Source organism: Ambystoma mexicanum, chromosome 9 (genome assembly GCF_040938575.1).
Source record: "Ambystoma mexicanum isolate Mex_15411 chromosome 9, UKY_AmexF1_1, whole genome shotgun sequence".
Lineage (NCBI taxonomy): Eukaryota > Metazoa > Chordata > Amphibia > Caudata > Ambystomatidae > Ambystoma > Ambystoma mexicanum.
The window spans coordinates 755,271,086-755,293,525 of NC_090931.1; positions in this window are offsets into that span (position 1 = coordinate 755,271,086).

Genomic DNA, 22,440 nt, shown 5'->3' on the forward strand with positions numbered 1-22,440 from the left:
TGCCAAGTGGTTTGCACACTACAGCTGTTCAAAAACTGCATTTTTTCTCTAATGTAAAATGAATGCATGTGGGCTGAAAACAGCGCTATTATGTATGCTTAACAACTTTTTCATTTTCTAACAAATTGGTCCTAGAATTCCCAGTTTAGTGTGGCTCTTGACAAACATTTTGTTTGGAAATGTTCATCCAAATCAATCCAGCAAGTCAAAAGATATTAGTCTCGCTCATTGTCTGAGCTGTGAAAAGAACCAAGGCTGATAGAAAGGTTTTAAAGAGTAAGGGGCATCCCCATCTATGTTGAATGTTTGAATTACTACTCTATGGATTTACCCCAAACCAGTTAAGAGATTTAAACCAACACGATGTGCCAAAGTTCTTTCTTATTTTGTTGAAATCTGCCCAGTGTTTTTTGCACGCTACGGCAGTTCAAAAACTGCACTTTTTTCTCTATGGGAAAAGGAATGGCCTGAAAACTGTGAAGCTGTGGTGTTTTGTATTCTTAATAACTTTTTTTCATTTTATAATGCATTGTTCCTAGTCTGGGGGTGGGGGGAGGGCAACTTGACCAACTGTTTTTAAAAGGTCATCGAAATCCATCTAGCAAGTCAAAAGTTGTTAGCAATAGAACTTTGGGAAAATATTGCTGCTTTTTCATTTCTGAAATGCCTGGCAGCCTCTCTGATGCATTCTGGAAAACAAATATAGCTATAATTCTGGAAGAAAGGGCACCCCTTCTCCTTCAAATATTTCACCAACTACTGGATGGAATAACCCTAGACCACTTCCAGAAATCAAGTCAACGCTTCATGCCCAAGTTGTTTCATTCCTTGTCCAACTTCATCAGAAATAATTTTGACTTTTTCTCTATGAAAAATGAACGGAAGTGGGCTGGAAACAGTATTTTTTGCTTTCTTAATAACTTTTTTATTTTATAACAAATGTGTCCCAGAATAACTAGTCTGGGGGTGTGCATGCCACAAAAGTGTTGTTTGCAAAATATCAGCCAAATCTGTCCTAAAAGTCAAAGGTTATTAGCAATTCAAATATCAGGCTTCCTATTGAACTTGCTACACACCTTAATTATAGTGCAGAGCTGCCCTATAACAAAGAATACATGTACATTTGTACAATGGCAATGAAGAGTAAGGCCCAGCATGTCCTAGTAAGGCAAAACACAGTGCCACTCAACAATCATAGTGCATCAATAATCTTTGTTCGAATTTTTCAACAAGTCATTTCTGAAATATACCCAGATGTCTCTAGGCCTAGAAAGCGGTGTGACCATGTTGACATACAAATCTTCAGTATGGTTAGCCAATGCTAAATCTTTTAACCAGCCTTCAAATGTAGAGGTCACGTTACCCGTCCAGATTTTAAGACTACATCTTTTCTAGAACCCCAGCCTTTTAAATGTATGATTTGCCCTCACCCTTATTTGTAAAATGGGCACTGAAACACTTGTTTTGTGAATCTGGCCCCTGGTTACTGGCCTTCGGGTTACTTTCTGTTAATGTGTTTTGTTTTTCTGTGCCTCCTTTCATTGGGCCTCATTACGACCCTGGCGCTAAGTGTTTAACGGCGCCGTAAAAGGCTGCGGCGCCGTTAAACACTTAGCGCCTTACTACGAGGTCCCTTTGCGGGACCCGATCTTAACGGCTGGTCTACACCAGCCGTTAAAGTAGGGACCCACAAAGGGACCTTGGTGCTAAATACGGTACCGCAATTTGCGGTACCGTACTTAGCGCCTTCCCCATACCCATAGAGCCCTATGGGGCGAAAATGGGAATGGGGAAGGGCCATGGTTCAATGGGGAATTACCGCCCCGCCAACCTTGGAATGGGGTGGTAATTCCACATTGAACCATGGCGGACCCGTTACAACACCAGCACCAACCATGGTGCTAATAGCGCCATGGTTTAGCGCCGGTGTTGTAATGAGGGCCATTGTGTTGTCTTGCTGTGTTATGCATCCCATGACCCATTTGCCTCCTCTGACTTGACGGCTTGGTTTTCTTCCTTCCTTCCCTGATGTTCCCTGAATTATTACTTTGGTTTGACTCAGTGCGGCTCTATATTTTATCTCCATTTCTGCTTCTACAAAAGAACAAGATGTACACAATTGAATTCCGAACCATCCACACCTAGGAGCGGGCCTCATTAGGAGAATTCCAACTGCTAATACTGTAGATGTTTCAACCCAATGAGACCTGTTCCCATAACAACCGGAGATATACTGGTGCATAGACTGACAGCTCGGGATTAATTCCTGCATTAACTTGAATGCTGCTTTGACATATTGGAGCCTCTTCGTGTGTACTGCTTTTAGTCGCCAGCACAGAGTAAGCTGAAAAAGTGTGAAATGAGCAATGAGGAAAATTGGGGTGGGGGGAAACACCACCCTGTAACATGAGTGCCGCAGGTGAACTCTGCTAGTTCTGCTTTTCCCTGCAATGTAACCGTTTATCGTGGGATTCGGCGTTCTCTTTACACAAGTACAGGGCCCCTCCTTGTTGCATTCCTGACACCGCATCTACTACGGGGATTGTGTTAGTGCTTCATGTTCCTTTTATGCTTGAGATACATTCCTTTGAACTTGTTAAATCAGGGTTCTGCAACAACTGGTTCTTAAGATGTTTAGAACTACAACTCCCATTAGTCATAGCCAGCATCTTTCATGAAAAGGGATCATGGAGCTGCAGTCCAAACAATCTGGTTAGGCCAAATACATACCCATGAATTACTTGTTCTGTTAGAAATGTCCCAAGCCATATTGGCGAGGCAAAATATCAATACACAAACATTGCACTGATGGCCATATTGGCGAGGCAAAATATCAATACACAGACATTGCACTGATGGGTAGTGAGATCGATGGACAGGCACGTGGCTAGGTGGATTTTGGCAAGGCATGGGGCCGGGTGGATATACGCGGATGGGGGATTGAACAGATAAGTTGAAGAATGGGCGCGTGGCTTTGTTTGTTGGAGGGATAAGTGCAGGTGGTTGTATGAATGGGTGTGTAGGATGATCTGTGCAGTGACTTAGTTATATTTAAAGCGTGTGTGTTGCCACATACTGTTCCCCAAGGGTTATTTTCCCAGAAGTCTCTTGAGTTCGTATCTAAAAATAATGTATTCAGCGTGTATTCCGTTTCTCTTCTTGGGAATGCTGAGCAGCTAATCCCATTCATTAACATTAGTCGCAGATATGATATGGCATTTGTAACGCGCCTATACACAAGTGTTTCAAGGCGCGACGAGGCAGGGAGGGGGGAACAGGGGGGAAAGACAAACAACGATCCTACTAGGCCAGGTGTCATTCAGATCGCACAAGTGCAGGGGTAGGGGGAAGGGAAAAAGTGCAAGGGGAAGGGGATAGGGGGAAGTGCTGAACAGGGTAAGTAGAATAAAAAATAAATAAATAAATAGGGCCAGCTGGTGGCAAGTGCAAGGTAAGTGCAGACAACTGCTGGGAGGGGGGGGCTGTAGGGATGCAGAGACAGTCCCGCAGTGCAGGGGTTGCCAGAGAGGCAGTGCAAGTGGAGAGTGGCTCGGCCAAGGACCGAGGTCGGTGAGAGTGGCCCAGGTGCATGGTTTCTCTTTGAGTGTGTACTTTGTCCCATTCAGCCCAGAAAACATATTTATGACCTGCTTCATTATTTATTTTATTAAAATATGGCATCTTCAAATATAGCAGGGCCTAAAAGGCAAATTTCACAATGGTATTGCACTTGCACGTTCTGAATACTCACTAGTCATAGTAGGCTCGTCCTTCCTCCTTTCCCCTCCACTGCTCTTATTCATTATTTTGTTATGTAATGTCTTTCATTCCCCTGCCCCCCCCTGTCCCCCCACGCACTGTGGGTGCTCGAAACAGCATTTTACTTTCTGTATTAGCGGCAAACAAGCAGACAATAAATAAAACAAATAAATAAATAGTGCAAGATAAAATGGCTGAGCATTTCCATCCAGGACAGAAATGCATTTGAGACAACAGTGGTCCATACCACACATTTTAATGTGCATTCTATATTTTAACACTGCATGCATATTTAATGCTTTTTAATGCCTCTTCCAACCCTTTGATTCGAGCACTTGCTGACAGGACTGGGGAAATCTGAGTGTGCCCATTTCAAGGCCATTTGTGAATATTGTAAATTTATTTTTAAGAAGTGAAATGAATATGTTAGCACATCCCCTTCAATTGTGCAAAAAAGATGTGTGAATTGGTAACACTAGTTCCGTTTGACACATAATCGGGCTTCTTGAGATAGCAGACGAGGCAGTTCTTCTAGATTCTGTAGACCTCACTCTATTCACAACGGTGAGCTGTGTATTCATGAGGTCATGTTGCACCCCAAATGATGCACTGGATACTCCTCCTCAAACCTATGTGTTGGCTGTGCACACCCAGCAGTAATGCATGATGGCCCCCCGCACTCAAGGGTGAGTGTGGACTTCATTTCACCAGGATGTGCTTTAATGACCTATGATGGTGAAATACAACAACAGTAAAATAGCAGTTTTTCTCCCTTTGGTATGGGTTTAAAAACATTCAGGTAATCAAAAAAGGAAATTAATTAAAGGGTCAGGTTGAACTTGTAGTGCTTTCACCCTCCACCCCACCACCCGGACCTGTTCCAAACAGGGAGGGGCAAAGCATTCCTTTCATATTGGGTGCAGATTTAAGTGTCTGGGAATACTTTGCGTAGTCCTAGATTTGAGCAATTGTTAACACAGATTGAAACTGGCATTTTTAGTCCCAAGTGAAGGGGTTTTGCTAGCTGTTATGCTTGTCAAAACATGCAATTATAACATACATCCACATTTAACAAAGGAAACCCTAGTTTAGAGAACGCCTTATTGACAAAGTGACCCTCACTTTGCATACCTGGTCCCATTCACTGAGAAGCTCCAGATAACAAAGCCATGAAAGATAATGCTTATTTAGTGAACGGGGAAGGAGCTTTGAAAGTGAGTGATACAGGAATAGTGTTTGCATGAACATTTGGTTAGGGAAATTCATTCTACTTAGAGTCTAGGTGGAGTAAACAGAAAAAAGTGTAAACTGTGTTGTAATACGACACCATGGTGAAAGTTCTCCAGTACATCCAATCTTGCCCTATTCAAGAAACTCTGTGCTACACACAGACGATTGATCAACATTACCAAGGCCAATTACTACCAAAACGCCATACCCCACTTCTTAAGAAACCAACACTGGACCCTGGCGATCTCAGCAACTACCGTCCCATCACCCATCTTCCCTTCCTAGGTAAGATCTGTGAGAAAGTAGTAGTCATGCAACTCACCCAACACATTGAATAACCTACTTCAGTACTACCAATCTAGCTTCGGACCTAGATGCAGCACAAAAATAGCTACCATCAAAGTGATAGATGATGCCCTTAACATCCTTGATTATGTCCACATTTGCCTCCTAGTTATCCTTGTCCTCTCAGCAGCATTTGACACAGTAGACCATCAGACACTCACAGACAATCTACCTTGCCACATGGGGATTAGCGAGCTTGTCCTCAGCTGGTTCAAAATGTACCTTGCTAATCGTCAACAGTTCCTACAAATTGAATCTTCCAGATCACCAACTCTACCCATCACCTGTGGATTCCTGCAGGAATCCATCCTATCACCTTGTGATCTTCAATCTTTACATGGAAGTGCTCTGAACCCTCCTCGCATCCACCAATATGCAGATAAAACACATATCTACCTCAAAATAGCCTCCCTTGGAGACATGCGCAACTCATGGCCTGCCTCACATTAATCCATTCCTGGATGTCCAGTGCTTAGCTGAAGCTCAAACACTCTGAGATGGAATTCCTACTGCTGACCAACAACACTGAACACCCTGACATCCAGACCTGGCTCTCTGCTATGAACCTCAAGGGCATCACACCCCAGCTGGCCACCTGTGCTAAGCCCCTTTGGTTCAACATCGACAGACATCTCACCTTAAAACAGCAGATAACAAGGAAGACAAAAACAGCATGGTGCCAACTTTCTCTCCTGCAAAAAATGGAGCCCTTCAACCTAGAAAACAACTTCAGATCGGCTGTCCAAGCTTGGTGCTCTCCCATTTGGATGTTGGCAATGCCCTTTTTGAATGCCTTCTGGCGACTACCCTGGCACCACTGAGATGTGTCCTGCTTGGTGCAGCAAGACTCAGTAAAGGACTCTTCAAATTCGTCCACATCACCTCAAACCTCATCAAACTGCAATGGCTCCTGCTGCAAGCCTGTATCATCTTCCACCTTGCATCAACTACAAGGCTGTCACCCTGAAGTTCTGATGCTACCTCAGTGAGAAACTCAGCATCTGCTGAGGCCTGAGATCGACCAGAAGTAAGGAAATATGCAGACCTGAACTCCAACGGTACAGGAAGGAAAGAACCAAAAGACCGGTCTTCACCTGTCTATGTTCCAAGATCCTGGAACCTTCTTCCCATCAAAATCAGACCTGCCCCATCAATTCTACAGCTCAGGAAAGAGATTCAGAACTTCCTCTTCAAAAAAAGGGTTGTTGCTAACACCTAGGTCCACACAACCTGCACTCCCCACTCTACCTGAGACTCTGTGATCAGCTCCCCACTGCCTCGTGCCCTGGTTGCTTGTAGATCCCTTGCCCAATTGTCCACCCTCACCCTCCCCTGTAAACTCCCTGCTCCTTTTTGCTCTGCTTCCCTCACTGTGTTCATCCCCCTATAATTGTAAAGTGCTCTGTTGCTTCCCAAAGCTAGGTCCACACTCAATAATGCCATAATAATAATAATAATAATAATAATAATAATAATAATAGTAATAAGTAAAGAATGTGCAGACGTGCTAAAACATTACATATTCTTGTAGCATTCATTGACACAGGGGTAGCGGTGGACCTTCTGCAGCCTCTATGCTCTATCATAAACTAGTCATGGATCAGAAAGCTGGACAGAGACAAATACTTGCTCAGCAGTTCTTTTAGCTTTCTCTAGGGAAGATTACTGTGGAAAAGGCAAAGAACTGACTCCATCATTCACCCCAACACCCAGATTCTCTACAGTCCTTGCTTGTCTTCTCTACTCTCTGATCCACAGATGATAATGTAAGCGTGGCCTAAGCCTTAGACTTTGGCCCTCATTACGAGTTCGGCGGTAACCATGCCGCTATTGACGGCATGGCTGCCGCCGAAATCGCGTCGGTGTCCGGGTCCTCGGAATGAGGACTTGCTGGGCCATTCCGAGTTCGGAAGGCCCGGTAATTCCTCCCTCCAAGGACCCGGACACGGTCCTTCCCCATTCTCATTTCAGCCCCCATAGGGCAGAATTAGAATGGGAGAGGGAGCAAACAACGGGCCATTACGAGATGGCCCGTTGTTTGCTCCCTCTTCCCCTCGCGGGACCCGGTAAGCACGCCTGGTTTTCCCAGGAATGCTTACCGTGTCCCGTGAGGGGAACTCGTAATGCGGCGGTACGGGGTGAACGGCGCCGGCACCTTTTACGGTGCCGTTCACTCCGTACCGCCAGGGTCGTAATGAGGCCCTTTGTATCTCCAGTTTGGCAACAGAAATGGGGCAAAGCCAAGAAAGAGTCCCTCGAAAGGAAATACTGTTGATAGGGTTCTTCGGGTGTCACCCTATTGTCACTTATAATCTTCAAACATTCGCAAATGTCTGTGTTCACTCAGTGGAAGGATTCTAGCATTTGTTGACTTGGTCAGTGTTGGGAATGTCCTAGTGGTTGGTCTCGGCAGGCAAGTTGTCCTTGTTGCTGAGCTGGGTTTGTGGGTGAATCTGAGGCGATGTACCAATAGAGATCAAAGCTTCTACTAGAAGGACGACCATTTGTGAAAGAACCCATTTCCACAGTTGTACAATCCTAAGATTTTTTATAAACTGTTTACAGTATACAGTTGTGCTGGTAATGCTATCTATAAAAAGTGAGTCTTGCTAACCAAGTCTCACTTTCATAAAGTCCCATGCTGAAAAGTATAGTGCAGACATACATCTCTGTTGATCCTGCCTTCTCAACTTTCTGCAACTGCCATGTAGTTTGGGAAATGGCAGTTACAGATTGACATATGCATTTTTGTTAATGAGTCTGTGGAAGGCGAAGTTAATTTCAATTCCAATGAGGGATTACGACTTTCTCCCCAGCCACTCTCTGGTACCATTTGAAGTGATCTGCTGCTGGACAAGGTCTGCCTACTGCCTAGATATTGGTATCCAGGACACTGTCTCCTGGAAGTGGCACACCTGCAAGTGTCCTCTGGAAACCTTCCTGGGTCAAAAGAGCAGAAGAAGAACTTACATTTCCTCTGAGACCCACACAGGGTAACACAGCAATCCTGTGTTAAAAGGAGCATCTTCAGGCCTGTTTCCCACTTTGGACCACTTTAAAGCCAACTCGACTGCACTCAAGTTGTTTTGAAGCTGTTACAAGGCCCAACAGAGATGCCTATTTGGCATTCTACATTTTTAGCTTCTTTTGATCTTATGACTTGAACATCGCCTGCCTGTTCTCCCGCTTCTTTGGCCTGATCACTGCTGCAGAGCTACATCACTTGTTGGACCCAGTGAAGCCAAATCGCTGCTGCAGTTGAACCACTATGTTGAGACCTATGAGAGCCATCGAAGCACAGGAGTCTAAACATATACTATTTCCAAGCTGTCTTTGAGATGAATTTCTCAGCTTGTTGAAGTGCTCCGTGTCTGCTTTCAGATAAATCAGCTTGATAATCTTGAGGTCAAAATGATCCTTCAGAAAGCACCCAGGAGCCCATCTCGATCGTGTTGAGCCCCAAAAAGAACAGTTAAGGCTATATACTGTGGTTCTGTCCCCCTGGTCATGCTCTTAAGCGCATTAATGACATTTAATACCTCACCTTTTTAGATTTTGATAGACATATACTTAAACTTGAACACTGCAGCAAAGCCAATTGCCTGCATCCATCTGTCTTCATAGAGAGAGTGGACCTTTTATCCAAAAGTGTGCATATTTTGTGTATTTCAATATCAGGGTTGGTTATTTATGTTTTATTAAATAGTCTACCCTTTTAGTTTGATTAATGCCCTATATTTTTTATAGAATCTTGATTAAACATCTACCTCAGTCACACTCAGTCCAGGAACTCAGGCCTTCGTAATACACATTTTTAGCACTCTGGTTCCATGCTGGAGAGGGTCTAAGTTCTCTTTACTTAATGTTAATAGAGACTTCCCTGCCCCTCCTCCAGTGCACTGCCTAATTCTAGCAGTCTTTTGAGTTACACGTATTGCCCCCTTTCATATCCTCCTTTACCCCTGAGCCATTTAATACCTATCCCTTGAGCCCGGTTAGATGTGATCATTTATACAACAATAACTATTTAGAAACTATATTTGAACCAGCTATCTTAATCACTGGTTGAAACTTATTTCTGGATTTGCTGGTTTTGTAAACCGTGGCAGCGATTTATTTTCTGATTCCAATGCCATTCTGCAGGGTGGTTTGCTAGGATATTACCTCAACTGGCTTCAGTGAAAGTTGTGCCCTCGCTCTTCTCATATTACAGAGAGCCTACAACTGCAAGAGAAATCAGGCTACTTGCTTATGCTACACATCCTGTGAGCACGTGTTGGCTTCCTATTTTTGTATTCTCATCAGTGATTGAAGTGAGTGGAACGGTCGAGAGCGTTGTTCCAGTACTTTTATTTATTTATGTTTACAATTCCTCTACATTTAACAAACATACTCACCATTCTATACAGAGGATTTGTCCATTCATGACCCTGTGCAAGTGTAAAGCTGTAATATGAGCCTTAGTTATTAGTCACTTAGACTGTTGCAACAACTTTGATAGCCATGGGAGAAAAGGCAAATTGAGAGGGTTGTTCCCATGGGCCCAGGTCAACATGTCTGTGGCTCTCCCAAAGGTTGATGGAGCCTGCAGAACGGTGTGTCAACTGCTACAGGCCAGACGCAGGCAGGCGGGAAATGCTCAAACTGCCTGTAGAAGGCCCTGCCTACATGAGCCTGAGACTTGCTCCCTTCACAGTCCTGAAAGACATCTTGCTATTTAACGACAGATTATGTAGGTCCGAAATATGGGGTATTTATTTACCATGTTTGTGTCTTTGCTGGATTCCATATTTCCATACGTTAAAAGATGCACCTTTTGTATTGCCTTTCTGTTTTGCTATTGTACAGCCTTGAACTCCTAACACCCATTTTTTGTTTGGGGGAGAACCGTATATTTATTTACTACTTACCAGGTCCTTGAACAGAAATAGCACATGACGTGTAGTGTTCACTGTTGGATGGGCTTGTGGGTTCGCATTCCGGTCGTTAATGTACTTGGTTCCTGTCAGGTTTCTGAAGATCTAACAATTTGTGCCAGCATTTGCGTTGTTGCCTTCGTGTATCATCTTTGTATTGCATAGCACTCCCTATAATCTAAACTTAATTGCAAGTTTCCATACTCTGCTATGTAATAGTATGGCAACAAATGTATGTCTAATGGGTACCAACAGTTAACGACTGCACTACTTATTACATGCCTTCATTGTCTCTTGAGATTTTGCATACATCATAGTGGCACAATATGATTTACTAGCTTACCCTTTTTGGGAGGAAAGTTATACGGACTTCCTACATATAAATTGACTGACGTAAATATCGACTTTTGATCGCGTCCCCATGTTAGATGAAACAGGGTTTCAGGGCCGATTGAACCATGGTTAGGCACATTTTAGGAGGTTTTGATAAGCCAGGAAGTGTGGGAAGTAAAAGTGGAAACTATTTGTTAACCTACATCTGTCTTTATCGACTCTGTAACTGCCCAAGGTGCACAGGTTGCCATAGATATACAAATATCCATTGTCGGGAAGCACAAGAACAGTACAGTGAAACATCTTAAATACATTCCACTGACATCAGACAGCTCCCAAAACTTGCATCAGTAGCTTCCTTCCGGTGGAGAAGCTATGCATGCATATGGCCCTTGTCAGGGGGGTTTAACTTCGTTCTTCCCTATTTGCTCTCCAATTGAGGTTCCCAGCATTCACCTTTTCACAGATCCAATCTCTCTGACAGTTGATCTTGAAGTACCAGATTAGGTTTCACCTGTGTCAGTTGTAAATGAGTCCTTGCGGGTGGTTTTGGACTTTTCTTTCTTACACGCACCAGAGTCTGTAGTATCTGAGTTCTGTCAGGAAGTCTTGGATTTTCCCTTATTAATCTTTGCCCTTCAGGTAACCGGTCCTGGAAGAGATAGGGCCTATCCTGGCCCGCCGCCACAATGACCTTCTTTAGGTAGCCACACGTAGGGGACAACAGCAGTCAGGCAGGATGTACTCCGAGATTGAAGGGAAAAGCCCAAAGGCATAATCACCCTCCGTGGGTTGATGGTGGTAGAATTCCAACACAAAGATGGATTTAGTATATGGCAGACATTCTGGATTGAAAGTGCAGGAAGATGCAATAGGAAGTATGTCGTCTTTGAGGATTCAGATAAAGATTGGTGGGTTAAGGAGTCCAGAGTACATGGAGGAGTGGAAAAGAGAATCATAAGGAAATGGGCGCACAGGAAACACAGGGCGGCAACAGCAGAAAGCGAACCAATGGGACTGGCCGGAGATCGGGAGAAACTGAAGGCAGGAGAACAAGCCAGAGTGGGAATCAAGTATGCAAAAGAGAGAATTACCAAAAGAAAGGCACTATTGTCCTACGCAAACAGCGGGGTGATCAGGGTTGCAACGCAATGCGTGTTGAGGCTTCACCGGTATAAGAGGAAATGCTGCGATGCGAGCTGCCATCTTGGATGAAGACTATACCATTGCAGCAGATGGGGGAACGTGATGGAATGCTTGTTGCCCCTGAGCCTAGTAACGCGTAGTGCAGTGCTCATTTCCCTTTACATTAGCGATGCCACAGTATGCCCCCTTCTTATGTGGCTGGGTGCCGATTTCCAAGGAAGTTGCCTGTGGGATTGGCGAACCAAGACCGGTGCATGTAGCTGAGTATCCGGTTACCATGTTCGTTCATGTATGCTGTATCCTTTGCAGTGCCCCAGATACTGTTTGAGGATCTTGTTGTACTGTTCTCGTAGAGCGATGAAATGTATCTGGACGATATTCCTTCAGGAGGGAAAAGTGAAATACTGTATGAATGCATTTCCATGTATCGGGCGAATGAAGTCTGAAGGCCACAGGATTAGATTTACCGGAAATGGTAAATGGTCTGACATATTGAGGGTAAAATTTAGAGGGATGAATCCATTTGGGAAGGAACTTTGTGGAAAGCCAGACCTTATCACCAATGTTCCAGTCTTGTTTCTCTCTTCTATGTCGGTCGGCATACTTCTTGTTCCGATCTTTAGTCAATTGAAGATGGTGATAAGCAGGCTTGTGGTTTTCATGTATCCTCTTTAGAAAATCATTCAGAGTGGGAATCTTTGAGGGTGGACATGTAGCCTCTGGAAATAGCTTGGGATGATAGCCGGAATGACAATAAAAAGGACTCATTTTGGTGGCTGAATGAATGGTGTTCTTGTAGGAGAATTTGGCTATGGGTAGTAGATCTGACCAGGTATTTTGAGAGCTGGTGGTATAACAGTGTAAGTATAGTTCTAAAGTGTGATTTAGTCACTCTGCCTATCCATTTATTTGTGGGTGATAACCGGAGGATAGTGCTCCCTCTGTGCCCAACAACTCACAAAGAGTCTTCCAGAATGTTGAGGTGTATTGATTTCCCTGGTCCATGATTATGGATACTGGTAGACCATGTAGACGGAATATTTCTCTCAGGAAGACTGCGGCCGTGAGAGGAGCCCTTGGGACTCCATGCAACAGAGTAAAGTGCGCCATCTTTGCGAATGCTTCTATTGTTACCATGATAGCAGTGAAACCATTTGAAGGGGGAAGATCCACAATGAAATCAGATGAGAGGTGAGTCCATGGACCTAAGGGCACAGGTTCTTGTTCCAACTTTCCTATGGGTTTGGAAGTTGTGTACTTACTTCTGGCACACACAGGCCAGAAAGAGACGTATGTCCTTACATTCTTATTCAAAGACAGCCACCAGAAGGTACGAGAAACTAGATCTAAAGTGAATGTTTCCCCCTTGTGTCTTGCTGTAATTTTTAATTTTATTTATTTGCATTTATAAAGCGCACAACAGCCCTGGGGCATCGTGGTGATGTTACGGAAGGCTTACTTAGTTACATAAGTGCTTAACAAGAACATAAATGGTAGTTACAAGGTAGGTGAGGGAAGTCACTGGACTACGTTGAAGACAGTGAAAACAGTAAATGGAAATAAAGCATCAAGGAGCCAACCCCAGATTGCAGGGCAGCTGCATAAATTAGAGCAAAGTTTCAAATTCGGTAGTTACAGCGGCGGAGCCATACCCCATGTTACAGGGTGGTTGCACAAAGTAAGGCAAAAGTCAAAATCAGTGATTACAGCAGCGTGCCATACCCCATGTTACAGAGTGGCTGCACAAAGTAGGGCAAAGAGTCAAAATCACAAAGTAAAGCAGAGAAGATAGTTATGTTCAGCTCGTATTGAGTAGGTGGGGTGCGTGAAAGGGTCATGGGGTCACAATGGTGAGGCCGCTTACCTTGCTAAGCGGACCGGAGATGAGTGTCCTGATGAAAGGAAAGGGCTCCGTAGAGGAGCGCAGGAACATCATGGAGTAGGTAGGGAGATGACAGGGCCTTAAAACGCAGGCCTTTATACCGGGCCCAGCTTCACCTTACAGCTCAGCCAAGTCTCGGTATTGGTAGTACAGATCACCCAATCATGCGACTGAAAGTAGCGACATGCTTCTTTCTCTTCCCTTAGTGCGGGAGGCTGGAGAGAAGCTAAAAAGGTGGCGGCCATGAGTCTTCAGTGGATGGAATGACTGCAGACTCTGCCCCACAATGGAAAGGGGCATGTCCTCCAGGCATGATGGAAAGTAGGGAGGCTGTGAGGCTGTAAGGCTATTATGGCAGCAAGACATTACTTTGGTTTGCAGGCAGGTGGTGGGAATCACCATGTGGTCTCGAAAGTAATACAAGCCATCTCGGGCTGTATAATCATGTGCACTTTGATGGGTTCTTCTGTAATCAGGAGTGAGATAGGCTTCCTTGACTTGTTGAAGAAATGAAGAAACGGCACTGATGAACGTCTTATGCCCTAGAATCCTTTCAGATGATTGAAGTTCTTCCGTTCTTTCTTCTTTTCTTCTTCCTTTCTTAATAGCGCATCGGCAATGATGTTTTGACTTCATGGGATATACGTGATTCTGAAATTGCATTGAGAGACAAAATAGTCCCATCGGGCCTGCTTGCTGTTACAGCATTCCATTTGTTGTAGGACTTGCAGATTCTTGTGATCTGTACAGACTTCAAATTTATGCAAAAAACCCAACAGGAGATGTTGCCATTCTGTGCATGCAGCTCAGATCGCCAATAATTCCTTTTCTAGCACAGAATACTTTTGCTTGCTAGGGTTTACTGTGAGGGAAAGAAAAGCTATGGGATGTTCTGAATGGTTGTTTCCCAGTTGTTTTAAGACGGCTCCTATAGCACCATAAGAGGCATCGCTCGCAACGATAAATGCTTTGCATTGATTGGATTGGCAAATAATGGGAGCCATACAGAATTCCCTCTTAAGTGATTCAAATGCAAGTTCAGTTGCCTCATCCCAGTGGAAGGTAACACCCTTTTTTAGCAGCCTTGTAATGGGAAGAATGGTATCTGAAAATCAGTCTATAAATCTTCTGTAGAAATTGGCCACACCGAAAAACCGTTGTATTTCCTTTACTGATGTTGGGTATGGCCACCATTGAAGAGCCGATGTCATTTCGATGCCTTTATCAGAAGGAATTAATCCTAGATAGGGCACTGACTGAACTTCAAACTAAATCTTTTCCCGGTTTGGCTAGAACATTATTTCTGTGTTTTATTTAGTCGGTCCAATACTTCAGTGAGATGTATGCAGTGAATTGAAGTAGATGGCGAATGAACTAGAATTTCATCCAAGTAAACAATGACATAATGGAAAAGGTTATCTGAGAAAAGCCTGTCCATGAATCTTTGAAAAATCGCAGGAGTATTGACCAAACTAAAGGGCATGACTTTATATTCGAAATGGCTGAATGGTGTACTATACCGTTGCAGCAGATGTGGGAACAACATGATGGAACGCTTGTCGCACCTGAGCGTAGTAACACATCGTGGAGTGCTCATTGCCCTTTACACCTACGATGCCACAGTGACCAACGGGTCGCTCAGACAGTATGTTGCTGAGGAGGTGCTCCTATAACATGCTACCTAACAATTTTGGCATCCACACTTCAAGGGCTTCCTGATCACCTGTGGGAGCCATCACACACCTATGCTTCCACTAATACATGTACCTCATTCCAAGGCACCAAGATCCACCATCATTGGAAGATGCTTGTTACCATGAGATGCCTTATTTTGCTCTCTTTAGATCAGCATTTCCGCCACACCCTCTGTTTATCATTACGCTTGAACCCTTGCCTTGAGTACTTAGAGTATATGTGTTCATCTGAGTTCCCATAAAGAATAATTTCAGGCTCTGCCGAACCCAGTGCTTATTAAAGAATTGCTGTAGAGAGCATTTTCATATTTGTTGATCTTTTCCCTGAGTGGCCATCACTAATTTAACAATCCTTAATATGCAGTCCCACCCCACAAGGACAGACATGGTAATCTCATTCTTATCTTTCATAGAGAGGCCCAGTGAGTGGGGGAACTGAGCACACATCAGACACTGTTTTAAATATATTTTGACATCCTGACTAGTGTGGCCCTTAAGTGAATTCCTGTCATATCATCACTATCTTTTGAAATCCCTGAAGAGCAGCTGCTGCTGCTCCATGGGCATGGTTTAACATTTTGATCCGAAAAGAGATAGGTGCCAGAAGGATCGGAACATTGATACATTTAATTAGCAGATGAGTGAGAATCTGGATGTTATATAGATATAATGTAATGGATTCAAAGCACATGATTAATAGCATATGTATGCTGGAGAATGCCACTGAGGGTGCTGCCCAGGACAAAGTAATGAAATTCAAAATATACACAGAATGCAATCAGAATTCTGTGTAAATTGAGGATACAAGATTAAAGGTTTGTTGCAACTATCCATGTTCATGGACAGTATGACTTATTTGCTCTCATAGACACAGGATCTGAGGAGACCTTCATATCCCAGGAAGTACTTGAAATTCTGAACCAAGGAAGAGGAGACAATAAGTATATTACCCGTGTACTACTTCTTGGGAAAGTGCACCGTTTTGATGGAAAGGAAGTCCCAGTATATGGGGTTACTGTAGTATGAATCAAAATAGGCCACCATAGACACACCCAAATTTACTGGGAAACAATTGATTTCAGAGGCTTTCACCTCTAATAGAGTGTGGGAACCAAGTCCTCTGGACACAAACTCGCTGTCAGATCAAATTTATAAAAATGTCAATGGCACCTGACAATTGAGTGAAAAACATCCAGACTGAGTGGAGATTAATTTGCAGAACACTCAAGTCCCAGACATCACTATCACATCCGTGAATGAAGAAGCTGATAGCAAAGGATCCTCCACATAACCTTTGAGAATAAATCTTCCTCCAAATAATGAATGGTTATCTGCTTTGGAGGGAAATACACTGACATTCTATCCACGGGTGACCTTTGGTGGGGATCATGGTCAACCAGAGGACAAGTCAGCAGATAAAATCAGCAATTGAACTACACTACAAAGGAAAGGATAACTCACGTTCTTCCCAATTCAACTCAGTGAAGGCAAGGAAACAATTCTCTCCAAAGCTTTTTTATTTCAAGAAAGACGCTTCTTTAGCTAATGATTTCTTAGGCAATTGCAGAATGATCTGAACATTCCTACTTTTAATCTGATAGATAAGTGGGAATATAGACTTGCTGCAATGGATTCAAAGCATGTAATTACTAGCAGTTTTGAGATCAAAAATTGGAAACAAAAATATAAATCATATTATCTGGGTCATAATACCATATCATTAATGAGATATTACATTGATTGGCAATTCATTTGGCTTATATGAATTAAAAAGTCTGGTTCACAATAGGTGGAAACCTGATGGGTGTCATTGAATTTGAAAAGGCATTTAATTCAGCACAATTGCTGCCTTATGCTGCTGACATATAATCCAAGAAGAAGTCACTATTTCAGGAGGAAATACTTGAAAATACACATTGCCAAAAAGATCAGAAATGTACAGACCTTGTTTTATGGAGATGCTTTTATCAATTTAAATAACATTGTAAAGTGGCAATGTGTATCTCTACCCAACCCCATTAGTAGATCTCCCAACTAATACCATTGATATATTGGTTGACAGAAATGATGCCCAAAGTATCATTTTATATCATGATACCTCTGATTGGAATGGCTGTTGATTGTAGCCACTTTTCCATGGATTTGGTCACCATTGTCTTTGGTCTGACACCTGTAGTTTGCTATAACAATATTGAGTAGCAGGCCAGAAACTATATATACAGCAGACAATGGGGGATTTTATGGTGTACTCCCTATGGCCATATAGGGTGGAGGATGTTTATCTATAACATGCTAGAAGATGAGCTAGAATTTAGAGTCACTAGTAACTACTTCAACAGTAAATTCTCAAATGCTGAGGTAGAGGCCATAACTAAAGCCTTATCCATCCAATTAGAAGATGCCAGTGTAATAGGCACCCCCGGACTATGCACATGCTCCCGTCAGATGGTTAAAGAATGGATCAACATGGCTGATCCCTGTGAGACATAAGTACAAAAAAAAAACTTAAGACAGGTATTTTTAGACTTTCAGAAAATGTTCTTGCTTGATTCTTATGATTGTGGATACATCCCTTCATTATACTACAATACCTATGGATCTTGATATGGCCTAGGTATTGGTAAGACAGTACTGGTTACCTGTTGAATCCATGGAATCACTCACTACGATTATTAAGAACCTGGATGCCAACGGAATTATTCGACCAATTTACAGTACCCTTGATAACCAAGTACAAGCAGCATTGAAGCTAAATTGACATTAGAGGCTCTTTGCAGACCTGCAGGGATTGAATTAAAGGTTACACATGCCATGGTGGACTTTCTGTAATATTGATGAGGGCATGGCAGAGGTCCAGGGGTCTAATGTATAAACTGTCCTCAATTTGACTTATGGATATTGGACTCAGTACTCGGTTAACACAAATTAAAAGTTTCATTTACATTTGTGATACCAACAATAGGGCTGGACCCAAATTCCATTTGGTTATATTAACAGCGGAAATTAGTTCAATATATTCCCACATTAAGCCGTGCCTCATCTCTTAAAAGAGGGAATGTGGCAAATGTAGATGACCTGTTAATGAAAGGTAAAACCATGGAAGAACACCTGGTGGAGATCTGCCAAGTGTTGACAGCAATTAAGTAATTCAGGTGCAAAGTTATCCCTTCAGAAAGTACAGTGGAGCAAGCAAAAGTAAACTTTCTATGCCATTAAATCACATCCGAGCGCCGAGAATATTAATCCTCAGAAGAAGAAAGTTGAGCCCATACTGAAATTGAAAAACCCCACAAATCATTGTGAACTATGAAGTATTTTAGGATTGACTAATTACAGTTTTTAAATTCATAGGGAATTACAGAGCGTTCACTCATCCCTTGGTCTATCTGTGGAAGACAAGGGTATAAGGGGAGTGATGGGACTTTCAAACAGAATCTGTAAAACAACTGAAAATAAGTCTTTCTCCAGCTCTGTGTTTGGCATATCCCATTCAAAACAAAGAATTGTTCACAGACACAGGATTTTCGGACATCTTTTAAACCACAGTCTTATGGCAGAAGCATTACCAGGTTAATAAAGTGATCCCATATGAGAGCAAAACCTTATCGCCTGATTTGTGTCAAAGACCACTGTCAGGATGCAGAAGAATTCAGAACAAGCAAATATCGAGGCATATTTACCTTCTCCTAAAAGGTGAATGATGAAAACATCTGTAAGGGAATGCCCATCGTTAATATGGATGTATGTTCCTACCAAATCAAAGAAAATGATGTGAAGGAATTAGTTGCTGGTGTCTGGAATGCTTGGATGAATGAAAATCATGAACCCTCAGCCAGCTATAAAACTGGGCCCTGGAGCAATCAATTGTTGGAATTGATGGGCAATTATCAAGATGTGCAAACTCCCATGAATTATCGACTCAAAGAACTAGTGATCATATTCGATTTAAATTATGTCCGAACTGGATTTGTTGAGCACTTAGAAGACTGAGCTATGCTGTGTGCCAACAACAAACAATAGATTATTTTGTGACATAAAACAAGATGACCTTAATATGGAAGAAAATAAAGCAACATTTGAGATCCATTGAGAAACTGGAACAATCCAAGGTGAATACATTGACATAGAACACCTCCTTGTCAAAATAAAAATAACAGCAATAAGACCTAATTACCACAGAAAATGAATACTTAATTGTTGAAGATCCAGAAAAACCTCCCTTAACTGAACAAGGCTGTCAGGTAAAGGAAGATCGTCGTGTCTTAATGACATTTCATAAAATGTTCAAAATTCAAGATAAAATATTGTTTAAAAAAAACACATTCTGGTTACAATCAGTGGGTGGTACCACAACCAAATTCACTTCCACCAGAGGGGCTTAGCAGGGCAATGATTCTAGGGGACTTATATCATTACATTTGGGGGATTGTTTATACTCACTTTGAATAATTCTTTAAGGCATGGTGTCAGTAGAAACATAGAGACCCTCAAGTGTTCCCAGGGAATTTCAAGCCAGCGGGCCTCTCCTGCTCCCTTCCTCCTTTTTTCAGCAAAGGAGGACTGGTTCAGGTTAAGTTGCTTCAGAATCCCTCATAGACAAGTCCCAAGTTTCCAGGTGGTAGCCATTCAGCACTCACATATTGAGGACAGGTGTTCTTCTTCCCTGTAGCTTTTATTTCTAGAATGAGGTCTTTAGTCCCTGTTTGTCCTAATTTTTATAATCACTCATATTCTCATGTTTTGTCTTGATTATGGAACACTTTCTGACTGTTTAAATTCTCCAATTGGCTTATCTAACAGTCAACACTCCCACCTTAAAACACCCCTCAATCTCCATTGGATGTTCACATGTCTGAATGTGAAAAAGGTGGGTACCATTTTGCTCAGAATAATTTTGCTTTTTAAATAATTTGTTTTGATATTTTACCTTAGAAAAATGACAGATTGATATAAGTCAGGTTTCTGTAATCCTCTGGCCCACAAACACATCTGGATATACAACTTTAATGTGTGGCATTGCTTGCCATAATGTTATCATTATTGAACACTTTGTTAATTTTTAATACATGTAGGACATCTAGACTAATTTCATATAGAGGGATCTCAGAATATCAATACACTCTTCCTCTTGATTGTAACTGACCAGGTAGCAGATTTATCTAAAAAACATTTTTACATGCAATATTAATGCTATTTTCAATGATACCCTATTTCTTATGCAAAGGTTCCAGTTTCAGGGTTAATTTTCTCGGGATAATGAACCTCTGATGGAAGCATGCCTTTCAGTTAATAAGCAAACTTGGTAAACTGGCATCTTGGTAATCTGACACATGCGTCTACTTTCCCACAAGGCTGAGCACATGGTTTTATTTTATGAGGAGCGTTCAAAGGTGGTATACTAAGTGCAAGGTGGTCTGTTCCTAGTTAAGCCTCAGGGGTAAGGGACTGGTGATTAGTGCATTTGTGGAATTTAAGCTGCACTTATAAACATCTCTTTTTCTCTGATGATTTACCACTAGTGTGGGGCTGTTCACTAATTTGAGGTCCTTTTCACAGGGCATTGTGTTCTGGGATTCGAATGGGTTTTTCATGATTAAAGGCAAACAGTGGTTATACATTACAAATAGTCAAGACGAGCCTTATTAGAGACCTAACCTCCTCGACATGGGAACCTGTATGCAGATTTGAGTTGGTGAGTGGTTTCTGTGCACTTTACTAATGGTAAAGACAAAGTGTGAGCCATTCCCATCAAATAACATTACAATGGCTTAAATTGTTCGTGGTCAACATGTTCTAAATGAGAATCAATATGCAGTTCAAACACTGACAATAAAATAGAATAATGGTACTCCGCATTGCTATTCACTTTAAACACATTCCAACATTGTAAGTTATAAAATGACTTGAATACATTGGCTAGTGTCTTCAACATCCATGTTTTCCTGGTCTGTTCTCTTTAGGTTTCTGTACATTGTTCGGATGTGACAAGGCGCGACTTTAAATTATTGCAGACAGTTTTACTTCATGTAATGCTTTTAGCACTTCATATTGTAAATCTATAACCCTGCAGCACCAAGTTCATAGGCTTTGAATGCCTTTTGGCTTCACAGTTCAGTACAATTCCTGATGTGTGGCAAAACCCATGTCACTTGTCAGATGCTATCTCTTAAGGGAGCAGGTAACTAATTGCAACTAGCAAGAACAGCCTTTCTGTGACTAATGAAATAATACACTGGTTCCCGTGTGTCCTTCATTTTCCTCCTCATTACTCTCACTCCCTCTTCGTGACTTTGTATGGTTCCCGATTGTTGACATGTATTATGATTCTGTTCTGATTCCTGCTTCTCCCTCCATCTTAGTTTCTCCCTTTTCTCCTCCATCCTCCTCCACAGGATATGGTCTGGCTACCCCGGGTGGTGGCATATTCTGGTAATTTCTCAGAAAAAGGTGGCGCCCAAGTCAACTGTGTTGGTGATTGGCACAGTACAAAAGCGTTATAACATATAACATAACATAGCATATACCCTCATGCTCTTCTTCGCTTTGCTCTCAACTTTTAATATTCCACCTCCTTCAGCACTCTCTATTTTCTTACATCTAGCATAAAGAGTCACATGTTCTGCATGGTTGAAATATGCACACTGCATACTAGGAAGTCAATGTAAATTGTGAACAATGTTGTATGATGCTACTAGTTTTGTATACCCCTAGGTCACATACTTTAATATACAATGCAATATTAGCTCATGGACTAACTGGGCATGTGTTATTAGTTAATTCAGTTACTGTGTAAGATTAGCTTAAAAATAATTCATTATTTACATGCAATGCATAACTTTTGTAATGAATTAATATTTGTTTAATTTAAAAGCAGAATCATTTTAGATAATCCACAATCACATCAAGCCTGGGCCTAGCCAGCCTAGAAGAGTTGTGGGTTTTCCCTTTGCTAAAAAAAAAAACATGCTTGACCCATCAGCACCAAACTACTACTGCCCCATCACAACTGCCCCGTTCTTGCTAAAAATTCTGGAATTCTGGATAGGGCAGTCTACAACCAAATACATCTATTCCTAGAAACTAGCAACATCCTAGGATTGTGTTAATCAGGGTTCCGGCCAGGTCACAGCACAGA